Source organism: Myotis lucifugus, unplaced genomic scaffold, assembly GCF_000147115.1.
Source record: "Myotis lucifugus unplaced genomic scaffold, Myoluc2.0 scaffold_261, whole genome shotgun sequence".
Classification (NCBI taxonomy): domain Eukaryota; kingdom Metazoa; phylum Chordata; class Mammalia; order Chiroptera; family Vespertilionidae; genus Myotis; species Myotis lucifugus.
This window is the reverse complement of record NW_005871309.1, coordinates 1,123,840-1,136,680: the sequence shown is the minus strand read 5'-3', so window position 1 is coordinate 1,136,680 and position 12,841 is coordinate 1,123,840.

The following is a 12,841-nucleotide window of genomic DNA, read 5'->3' as shown; positions in this document are numbered from 1 at the left end:
TAGATTTAAAAGACTAAAGACACATGACCAGTAAACGTAATAGATGATATTGGATTGGTTCCTAGTCAGGAAAGGGTTAACTCAGCAGGCCTGCTCACTTACACCCTGCATATTCCACAGAAAGGCTTGTCTGCAGACTGGCCCTAGGTTGGCTCCCGGGAAATAACCTCCGACCCTTGGAATTTTCTGCTTGATAAGAATGTTTTTATATGTCTGAGGTCATGGGCCACACTGTGTCAATTTGACCCGGTAAGTTTACCTGATCCTGTGATTTGTGGTTTATACCAGTGGTCGGCAAACTGCGGCCCCTTGAGTGTGGCTCTTCTACAAAATACCATGTACAGTGTGATTGAATCTTCGTGGCCACACTCAAGGGGCCAAAGAGCCGAATCTTCGTGGCCACACTCAAGGGGCCAAAGAGCCGCATGTGGCTCGCGAGCCGCAGTTTGCCGACCACTGGTTTATACCTTTCTCCTGGTGTTTGGGTAGTAGCAGGGAAATTGGCCTCTGAGTCGCTGAGGTCAGTCGGTCAGACAGGCAGGAGCTGGATGCCATGACTGATGCCCAGTAAAGTACTGGACACCAAAGCTTGGGTGAACATCCCTGGTTGGCAATACTTTCATGTTTTGTCACAGATGCTTGCTGAGACATTTAAGTGTGTCCCTGTACGATTGTAATGGGAAGAGATACCTTTAAGCTTGCATTTGGCTTCTCCTGGAGTTAATCCCATGTGCCTTCCCCTTTACTGCTTTTAATCAATATCCTTTCAGAATATATTTTAGAATATATTTCAGAATAATAAAATATAACCATGATTACAACAGCTTCTCTTCAGCCTATGAGTACTTCTAGAATCAAACCTGAGGGTGGTCTTGGGAACCCCTGACATAATTCCTATATTAAAATGATTATTAAAACTTGAGTATGGATTAGAAATTAAAAATATTTCCAGGTTAAAATTTTTGAACTTTATAACTAATATATCTGTGCAAGTGATTATACTTGTTCTTGGGAAACACACATTGAAGCATTGTGGGGCCAAAGGGCAAGATGACCATAACCTACTATCAAATGGTTAAAAAAAAAGTATGTATACAACTAGAGAGGAAAAAAATGCAAATGTGTCAAAATAAAAAGAATTATTGAATAGGGTAAAATATATGTGAGTTCTTCTATTCTTCTTGCAACTGTTCTGTTTAAAATTAAATAAATATTAAAATAGAAACATCTAAAGGGCTATATATGTATGTGGTGTATTTAATGTGAAATCACTAGCTGGGCTTTCTAAATATTCACCAAATAACTACATTTAGTAAGCAAATAGAAAGTGCAGAAATAGCTCATCATTTAACAGACATAATTAAATTATTGGGCAGCTGGACATGGGCATTAAGGTAAAAATTATCACTAAAAAGACAAATGGAAGGATGCTGAAAATCATCATAATGGGTATGTGGTCTCTGATCAGTTGGGCCAAAAGTAAATTTGTAGACCCTGGGATGGAAACAAAGCCTTGCGTACTAAGTTTGCAGAAGACAATGGTGACAATCAGTTTTCTTGGTTAAGCACGGGATTCAGAATGTGACCAGCAATGATTCACATATGCAGACCCATGGTGCTGGCAAGTATAGAATGGAATAAAGAATGGGTCAACAGACAGGTGATAAACACAGCTCCTGGGAGTGAGGGAACAGGCAATTTTTAGGGATACAGACAATCTGTCAGTATCACACAAATCTAGAAGAAATTAACAAGCATCCAAAGGTGATGAAAGCTAAAAAATGAAAGAAAGAAAGAAAGAAAGAAAGAAAGAAAGAAAGAAAGAAAGAAAGAAAGGAAGGAAGGAAGGAAGGAAGGAAGGAAGGAAGGAAGGAAGGAAGGAAGGAAGGAAGGAAGGAAGGAAGGAAAGAAGGAAAGAAGGAAGGAAGAATAAAGGACTTGGGGCCTCAGAAGTATTGATGAGAACAGCAGCAGGCTTCAGGCACCAATTAACAAGAAACCCAGCAGGATTAACAAGATGAAATGCTGAAGGATCGACCACTAACCTAGAGCTTTTAAAGAGAGGTTCCTAGCAGCTGAGAAGGGACAGAGACTGCAGGTGGGAAGAAGTGGTCCCCAGCTGGAGAATTTGGAGTGCTTTCAAGAAGAGAGTGCCAGGCTGTCACAGCGATCACCTTTTCCAAAAACATTTCCTGGGACTGCCAAATAAAAAAAAAAGAAAAAAAAAAGATGCTAAAGAGCAGTGTGCTTGCAAAATGGATTTGAGATTAATATAATTCAGCATTTAAAACTTGCCTCCACTGCTTACTGCCTATGTGACCTTTATCAGACCACATGATAATACCTATTTCAGAAGACTACTTTTAAAATTAAAATATGTAAAGCCCCTGATTAGTGCTTGGCACAAAGACTGCACCTAGTAAATGACAGATTTCATTATTACGGATGGAATGGGAGATGCATAACATTCGCCCTTTCTCTTGCTACCAACTGATAAGTGATAAGAGAGTAGGTATGTTGATTACTAGCTTTATTGGGCAAAATAAAAATTATTTAAGACAAAGGTCTTCTTGTGCTGTAAAAACTCTGCATCATGGTAGCTGCTTCTGAACTTTGCTTTTCCAGTGAGAGATGGATACACACAGCAAATCGACTTTAAAGTCTACCAGGTAAATTGAGGAGAAGTTGGCTGGTCCCTCAACTGTTGTGGAGAGACTCAAAAGTAAATGAGACCTTACATTCTGCAAATATGAGGCCCATAGACTTCTGGGCAGAATACTAGTACATTAAGCTACATGCTAATGAAACTAGGTTGAAGCTTCCAGTTGTAAATGCCATTCATATTTACCCTGGACCTAGAATCACCCAGCTGGGAATCAGACAGAAATATATATTATATGAAATTAAAAAATATAAATTGGGGACTGAAAGTGGGAAAATTAAAAAAAATTGTTACAAAAGTAATCCTATCACAATTATATCACCATGTGAACAGGTTTTCATTTTTTAAATTAGCACTTTTTTTCTCTTTTGTTGTTCTTCAACTCGTTATTTCATAATTGTCTATTTGTAGTCACAAGAAAAATAATGATCTATTATTGCTGAAAATATTTTGTGTTGATAATTTACTTTTTAAAAAAAAATATATTTTATTGATTTTTTACAGAGAGGAAGGGAGAGAGATAGAGAGTTAGAAACATCGATGAGAGAGAAACACCGATCAGCTGCCTCCTGCACACCCCCCACTGGGGATGTGCCCGCAACCAAGGCACATGCCCTTGACCGGAATCGAACCTGGGACCCTCCAGTCCGTAGGCCGACGCTCCATCCACTGAGCCAAACCGGTTTTGGCGATAATTTACTTTTTAAAAAATATATTTTATTGATTTTTTTACAGAGAGGAAGGGAGAAGGATAGAGTTAGAAACATCGATCAGCTGCCTCCTGCACACTCCCTACTGGGATGTGCCCACAACCAAGGTACATGACCTTGACCAGAATCAAATCTGGGACCCTTCAGTCCACAGGTCATCACTCTATCCACTGAGCCAAATCAGTTAGGACGATAATTTACTTTTGTCTACATTACCTAGATTACCTCATTTGATTTTTGCAGTGACTCTGAGTTGCGAAGGGCATATGCTATTTCCATTTTATAGATAACAAACATGAAGTTCAGAGAGTCCATATGAACTGCTCAAGTCACACAATGGATCCAGCAAAGATCTGAGTCCATTTCGTGTTCTTACTCCAAAAGAAGCATAGTTCTTAATTCATTGTTCTAACATAGTTTCCAATTGCTCAAGGCAGTATCCCTAGGATGATCCTAAATCCCCTTAAAGTGCCTATCTGAGAAAGCTCCAGGCTGCTAAGAGAAAGTACTGTTTGTTCCAGCCAACACCTGAAAATAGGGCCCCTGTATCCCAGTCTGTGTGTAGCAGGGAGTGGGGTGAAGGAGGAGGAGCCTAACTTAGGTAAGTGCCAGTTAGCGGGTGGGTTCCATATGGACCAATTTGTCCTTCCAGCTTTTCGGACTTTTTCATTTCCTTAACTCTACTGCGGCCCTGATCACCCTCACCCTACTCCTTTATTCTCACTTCATAATGTCCAGTCACGTCTTACAAATGGATGATCTGGAATAAAGTCTTGCTTGTCTAACTTTGGTGTAACTTCTGCATTGACATTCTCAATTATCCTAAACTTTCATTTAGAAAGGTTATGATGACTTTGGAAGAAACAGCCACTTAGTATCCAAATCAAAGCTAGACATGAGAAGTACGTGAGGAAAATACAACTCCAAGAGATACTTCTACCAAGCTTTTTTTGCCTTACTTTCATTTACTTATTTTATTTGGCCCTACATAATTCTCAGAATGAAATATAACACACTATGTTGTCTTCTTTATCATTTGAGAGGTATAATCTCTGACTAGATGCAGAAAGAAGTATTGAGTAAGTGGAGGATTGTCTAACTTCCTACTAAGGTTTCAGTTATGCAGTAAAAGGACAAAATAAAAATCTCAACTTTATTTTCTTCTTACTTCCTTTAAAAATTTTAATTACATAAAACATCTCTAGTAAAGTGAACCAAGATGTCAATGTAGGTAAACACAGTACTTGCATCCTCCCACAACCACATCAAAATCACAACTGAAATACAGAACAACCATCATTCAGAATCACCTAAAATCTGGTTGAATGGAAGTCTTACAACTAAAGAATTAAAGAAGAAACCACACTGAGACTGGTAGGAGGGGCAGAGGTATGGAACGGATGGTCTGACACCCATATGTTTTTAATTGGGAGAAATATCTTGGCAGAGGAGGCCTCCCGCCAGCTCACACATGGCCCCTAGCCCAGGGTTCCAGTGCCAGGAAGAGGAGTCCCCTCTGAGCTCCAGCACTGGGGCAGCAGCTTGAGAGGATCCAGAAACATATGGGGAGGAACTAAATTATCTGGCATCTGGCATCTGGCATCAGGCAAGAACTGGGCTGCAGCTTTCTCCTAGAAAAAGTGCTGGGACCTCCCCTGGCACAGAGCTGACTGTCAGACACCATATCTGAGTCTCCATCAACCTGGCCCACATTACCCTGTCCTGGTGATTCCCTGAGATCCCACCCCACCCAATTTGTAACCCACCCAAGCTGTTTGCAGTGTCTTTTCCATATGAATTGTCTGTCCTGGCTCAGGCTTCAGATTTTCCTAAAATCTCTCCAACAAGCAGCAGCTGCCATCAGTATGCCCCATACCTCTCAATAAGTGGCCCCAGGGCCAGCACCAATAGCAGCTTGCCAAGGTCCACAGCTTGGCATTTCCTGGGCATCTTCAAGCCCAACACAAGTAGCAGCCATTTGCAGATCATTTTGTAGCTCATGCTGGGTGGCCTCAGGCAGGGCATAGGCAGTGGCTGACTTTGCACTTCCAGGAAGGCCCAAGAGCCAATGCACCCAGTGGACAGCTTCAGAGCACACCAGATTACAACTCTATCACATCCGTGAGGAACACACTCAAGGGGAAGACTTGGTGAGCAACAAAGCTCCACTGAAGCAAGTCCTGCTCTATAGGGGTGGCTCCTGCACAGCAGCTCTTCTTCTGCTGTGGTTATAGCTGGTCCTCACAGCCAATTGGCCAGGGGTCAATTCCTACCAGGACACCAATAGCAATCAAGACTCAACTACAATAGGACAGTGCATACAGCCCACAAAGGGCCACACCTAGAGTGCCCAGCTCAGGTAACTAGGGAGGCGGAGCCAAAAAATGTATATGCATACTAGAGGCTCAGTGCACAAATTTGTGCACAGGTAGGGTCTCTCGGGGTGGCCTGCGGGGATTGGGCCCAACTCACACCTCCAGGCCTGCAGCCCCAGCTCGCGACCCCAGCCTCACAGCCCCGCAGCTCCTCCTGGCACCCCTCCATGGCCTGGCACCACCCCCTCATCTGCTCCACCATCCCACCTGCAGGGCGATCAATCAGGGCCAGGCCCCCCTCCCAGCTCCATCAGCGCCTGGGATCCAGGCAGCAGCCCTGACCCCATCACCGCAGCTGGTCGTCGTCTGCAGGATGATTGGCAGGGCCATCAGGCCCCCGCTTGCACTCACCTTGGCCTGGCACCGCCCGCTCACCTGCTCCACCATCCCACCACCATGGTCCCGCTGTCACCAGGGCCCATCGGGGCCTGCAGTGCCTCCATTGCCACCCGCTGCCAGTGCCGTAACGCCAATGCCCACCATGTTCCACGCTGCCCCCTGGTGGTCAGCTCATGTCATAGCGAGTGGTCAAACTCCTGGTCAAACTACTGGTCGAATGACCAACTGAGGGGAAAATTTGCATATTAGGCTTTTATTCTATAGGACTAGAGGCCCCATGCACGAAATTCATGCAAGAGTAGGCCTTCCTTCCCCCGGCTGCTGGCACCGGCTTCCCTCTGGCACCTGGGACCCGGGCTTCCCTCACAGCCCCGGCTTCATCCGGGAGCTCATCCAGATGGATGTCTGATCTAATTAGCATATTACTCTTTTATTATTATAGATATGCATAGCCCATGGACACAGACAATAGGGTGGTGAAAACTTGGTGTGGGGCAGGATCCAGGTGGAGGAAGGCAATGGGAGGGGGGCAAAGGAGGAGACAGGAGGAGACATCTGCATTACTCTCAACAATAAAGATTTAACATACACACACACATACACACACATCTCTAAGGAAATGAAGAGCTTTATATGCTTCATCTCTAGAACTTGTGGGTCACTTTTTACAAATTATGAATACTGAAAATAGCATGCTCTTGAGAGGTCCATTTCAGTCAAAGTGAGCTGGAATATTTTAAAGGAGGAAGTAGTAGAATAGTAGTTAGGTTCCTGGCTAGGAACAGGAGATCATTTCAGATAGCATTATAATTATACAAATGGAATAATAAAGGCTTTAACTAAAGATTGGAAATGAATAAAATAAGATGGATTCAAGAGGTTTGGGGAGGTACATTTGATATGAATCTGTGATTAAGTTTAATGGGTGAGAAGGAGAGAATAATTATGTCTAAAGTCTAAATATCTAAAGTTTCAGGCTTTTGTTCATGAACAAAAGAAGAATCAGTATGTTGTATATTGAAAAAGTAATTTGTCTCTAATCTTGGATCTGCAACAACAAATGGTATGATCTTATTAAAGTCTATTAACTTGAACCTCTGATCTTCATCCAGTTTATCTTGATTTAAAAAGACTACTGCCTTCCCACTTGGAGTATAAGCAACACATTGGCCCTATTCTAAAAAAATAGGTAGTTATATTTCAGTAGTAAAGATCTAGAATTCTTAAAGCAAATCAATCATGTTCATAATGCTCATCTCTTTTAAATAATAAAAACACATTTACTGTGTGGTCATTATAACTGGAGAATTGAGAAAGACACAAATTAAAGACATTGTATGTATAAAGACCATGGGAGAATATTTACCTGCATGATGCGTGTGTAAAATAACAAAGCTGTAATTATTTAAATTCTAGTAATTATACTGTAAGTTAAATACTATGGGAGTATAATCATTATAGGACAAATTAATAGAGAAGTCATTTTCTATATACTAGTAAAAATGCTACATCAAAGGTTTCAATTACAAAGAGATTATATCAAAAAACAAAACTGATTTTCTAAGTTTTGTCACTTGTAAAGAGAAGAGCCAGGTTTAAGTTCAGATGTGTCAGATTCCAAAACTTTAGTTTACCTCCTTGTTAGACCTAACATTACATTAACTTATTTTCAATAATTAAAAAGATTGTTGCCTTCTCACTTAGAGCATAGCAAATACATTGTCCTTATTCTAAAAAAATTACTTGTTTTTAGATACAACTGGTAATTCAGACAAACTAATATGTTACTTCAATATATAGTTTTGTCAGAATTTTTGAAACAAATATCAGTCAAAACAAACCTTCTCTAGTTGAAATGTATTTTGTAAGAATTGAGTTATGCTGCCATCTAGTGATCATTTCATTGCTGATATTACTGAAGTATCAAAAAAATGAAGAAAATTAGACTTATGTTCAAAAGGTAGTCTAATAAGTAATATAATGTCCAATCACTGGGTTATACACTTGAAGCTAATATAATATTGTATGTCAAATACAACTGAAAAATAAAAAAATATTTTTAGAAAGGTAGACTAGCGAACAGATTTATATGTAAATATCACACAAATTGAGATTAGGACTAAAATATACATTAATAATAATAAACAAAATAATACTGAAAATGTTTATTCTTGATTTTCTTCTTAAAAGTGGAATCTGCAGCAGTTTACATAAAAGTGTAAGTTCTTTAGTAGAATTTCTATACTTTTCATTTTATGAACTCTATATTTTTTGTCTTATTTAAAAGGGCAGGGGTAGGAGTGGGGAGGAGGGGGTCAATGGTGAAAAAAGGGGGGGACATCTGTAATACTTTCAACAACAAAGAATAATAATAATACAATCATTAAAAAAGTTTTACCAAAAAATAAATAAATAAAAGAAATATTCTTCATAATTTACATCTAGTCTCAGTTTAGGTAGGTTATATTTTAGAAAAAAACCGTATCTTTCTACCTAGCCTGAAGATAGGAAAGAATGGTTTCCAGAAAAATGCACAAGATCCGTGGCTATGGTTGCACAAGGAAAAATTACTCCAAATTCATGTTCAAATTCAGTTCATCATTCAAGAATTTTCATGAGGGCATTTGGTTTGATAAGGTCTGATTTGGGCTACTTCTCATCTGAACACTTACTAGTACAAAACAGTGCAAAATTTTAAAATTAACCATTTCCAACTAATTTTACCTACAGGGTTGAAAGAATCCAAAAGTGAAAAAAGAACATTCGGAGAAGAGGAAGACAAGATTAGCTACCCCACTACTGCATAGGCCTGAGGTCCAGTACAGGAGCCAAGAGCCACAGGTGGCTACTGAGCACTGGGATGAGGGTAGTCTGAACCGCTATGTGATATGAGTATGAAATACACACAAGATTTTGAAGACTTGATACAAAAATGTAAAATACCTATTCAATATTTTTGTAAAGTTTATAGTTTTAAATAAGAATATTTGGATATATGAAATGAAGATCCATTTTTAAATTAGTTGTACCTGTTTTTTATTTTTTGTTTTTATTAATGTGGCTACTAGAAAATATAAAATTTTATATATATCTATATATATATCTATATATATCTAGATATATATAGATATATAGATATATATAGATAGATATAAAAAGCTAATTTGCTAAGTGTCCCTCCACCTGTCCAACTGGTCACTATGATGCACACTGATCACCAGGGGGCAGATGCTCAATGCAGGAGCTGCTGAACTGCAGTGACACACCCTGAAACCAGAGAGGAGGGAGCCCAGTTCCTTGAGGGGCTACGTGATTCCACCTTTGGCCATGGGTTATGTTGTTGCTGGGGCACTGTCAGCCCCAAATCTGGTTTACTACACACTTGCATTTGCATTCCACACCTTGTATGACAGCAACTTTGCAGAGTGCCCTCTCACACTCTGGGACCCCTCAGGGGATGTCCAAGAGCCAGTTTCAGCCCAATCCCTGCAGGCCAGGCCGAGACACCCCACCTGCCAGAAGGACCCCGCTCAGTCCACAGATGCCCTTTGAGCCATGGCGCCACTCCAGGTGTGGCCGGCTGGGGAGGGACCACAGGAGGTTGGCTCCAGGGCGTGCCTGGCCCATCTTGCCCAGTCCTGGCCCTGCTGGCCACCTTCTAATTAATTTCCTTTATATGTGCACAAATCCATGCACTGGGTAACTAGTATATTATATTTCTACTGGACAGTGCTGGTCTGGAAGAGCCAGAATTTTCTGCCTTTAAGTATAAATTGTTTCCTTGTCTCCTGACCTGGGAATTTCTCTCTTGAAGTAAAATGCTGGTTGCTTTCCCTGTCCTCCCTTCCCTCATTTAAGAATTCTGCCCTTATATTTTCCTTAAGGTCACTCTACATAGTTTTCCTTTAAGCCCAGGCTGCATGCAGTTACATCTTGGAATGCATATTTTGACCTCAAATTCTAAAGAGGAGCTTCTTTCCTGTGGACATCTTCATTCCTCAGTGTTTTTTTAATTATTTTTTTCTATCACTAAACATACATAATCTGTACTGTTAATAAAATCTATAGGTTTCAAGTGTACAATTCTATGATACATTATCTGTATATTGCATTGTGTGCCCTCCACCCAAAGTCACTGTATATTTGACCCCTTTTAGCCTTTGCTACCCTCCAACCCCTCTTCCCTCTGGTAAACACCATATTTTGTCTGTGTCTGTGAGATTTATTTGTTTGTTTTTCTTGTTTGTTCATTTATTACTTTGAGTTTCATATCCCACATATGGTGAAATCATATGGCTCTTAACTTTTCCTATCTGACTCCTTTTGCTTAGCATGCTATTCGCAAGAGCCATCCATGTTGTTGCAAATGGTAGTATTTAATCTTTTCTTATGGCTGAGTAGTATTCCATTGTATTTACGTCTGACTACTCAGTGATTTTAATCCTTGCTTCTGGAAAAAAGATCACAGGATATTCAGAAAAATCTTGTTTCAACCTTGACATGGCAACATTTTTCATCCTTGACCTTGATAGAATTGATATCTACCTGAGATCAATGAAATAGAGAGTTTAGTCTTTCAAGCATTAAAAAATTACATAAATTCTTACCATTTAATATAGTTCCAATACTAGATATATTTTTTTCATTAAATTTATTGGCAATGTTTTAAATTCTCACCTCAGGATATGTTTACTGATTTTAGAGAAAGAGGGAAGGGGAGAGAAAGAGAAACACAGATCAGTTGCCTCCCATATGCTCCCTGACTGGGAATTGAACCACAACCTAGATATGTGGCCTGATTGGGAATGAAACCCACAACCTCTTGATGTGCCAGATTGCCGGGGTTCTTGTTCCAGTATCTAGAAGGGTTCAGCAATCTGGAGAAGGGCTGTGTGTAACTTAATAAAGAGTCCAGAGACGAAGCATAATTTTGAGAGGCGTTATAGGGAGTCAGAGGAGCCTAGCTAAAGAAACTAAGATATCTCAGGACCCCTTGCTTTTTATTAACACAATTTGTCCTGAGGCAAGGTGGAGATATACACTTCAAAGGGTAGGGCTAGGTACAGAATCCATTGTCAGATTGGAAGAATTTGCCTACAGCTGTTAAGGTGTGGCCAGTAGGAGGCAATAACATGTAGATTAAGATGCCCTGAGCTGTCTAGCAGCAAGCAATCATCCCTTTTTAGGTTTGGGGAAATGCCCTTCAGCTACTCCAGATTCAGCCCTGCTGTCTGGAATTGGCTTCCGGCACCAGATAATTCTCCAATCAACTGAGCCACTGGGCCAGGGCTCTTGGTAATGTTTTGCTTGCAAGTGACAGTAACTCAACTCCATCTAGTTGAAGCAAAAAAGTAAGTAATTAATTATAAGGATACCTAGATTTTATAAAACAACACAGTTGTATTTAAGGTAGACGTATAGGAAAATCTCAGGAAGAATCAGAACCAGGATCAGGAAATCCTTTAAAATTCTTTATTCATTTTGTATATTTAATTTTGTTTGATTTTTCTCTCTTATAACTGATTTTCTCTAAGCATCAGAAAACATGACTGCTGAGTCTTAGGGGAAAATTTTTAAAAATAAAAAAGTTATATTTTGGTTCAATAAGTGTCACTATTCTCCTAGTATTCTCCCAGCTTCAAAACTTCATATTTTTGTCTAAATGTTCCTGTGCATTGCTTCTATATGTAATTAGCCTAACAATCTTCTTTATTTGTGCAGCTCCCCTTGACTTTGCATTTTAACTAACACCATCTCAAGTCAAGATTGCTCTACTCCTCCTGGACTTCTCACCTTAACTTTCACCTGTTTCCCTCTCCTAATTGATTGGTGTTCAAATTAAGAGAACTAACAATCCTATACTAACTGACTTAATTCAAAGTTTCTTTGAAAGAGTGGATAAAATTAACATTAAGAAGAGATATGAAATGACTTACAGATAAATTCAATTCCTGTCAAAATCCCAATGACATTTTTAAAATATATATTTTTATCGATTTTGGAGAGGAAGGGAAAAGGAGAGAGAGATAGAAACACCAATGATGAGAGAGAATCATTGTTCAGCTGCCTCATGCATGCTCCCTACTGGGGACTGAGCCTGCAACCTGGGCATGTGCCCTGACTGGGACTCAAACCTGGGACCTCTTGGTCAATCCACTGAGCCACCAGAGCAGGTCTCCCAATGGCATTTTTTACAAAAATAGAAAAAATAAAAAAACCTCAGAATAGATTAAAGATTTAACCATAATACACAATATCATAAAACTTGAGAAGAAAAGCTTCTTGACAATGCCTTGGAAATGATTTCTTGGATATGATACCAAAAGCTGAGTAACAAGAGCAAGTGTAAACAAATGGGATTACATCAAATGAGAAAGCCTTTGTACAGAGAAAAAGAAAATAACCTACAAAATGAAAGAAAATATTTGTAAACTGTATGTCTGATAAAGGGTTACCATCCAAAATATATAAGGAACTCCTATAACTTAGTAACAACAAAACTCAAATAATCCAATTAAAAATAGGCAAGAAACTGAATAGAGATTTCTTCAAAAAAGACTTACAAATTGCCAAAAAGTTTATGAAAAATGTTCAAAATCACTAATCATCAAGGATGTGTAAATCAAAATCACAATGAGATATTACCTTACATTTGTTAGGATGGTTATTATGAAAAACTAGAGGCCCAGTGCATGAAATTCATGTACTAGTAGGGTCCCTAGCATCTGCCGGCTGCCAGCTGGGGCTTCCCTCCC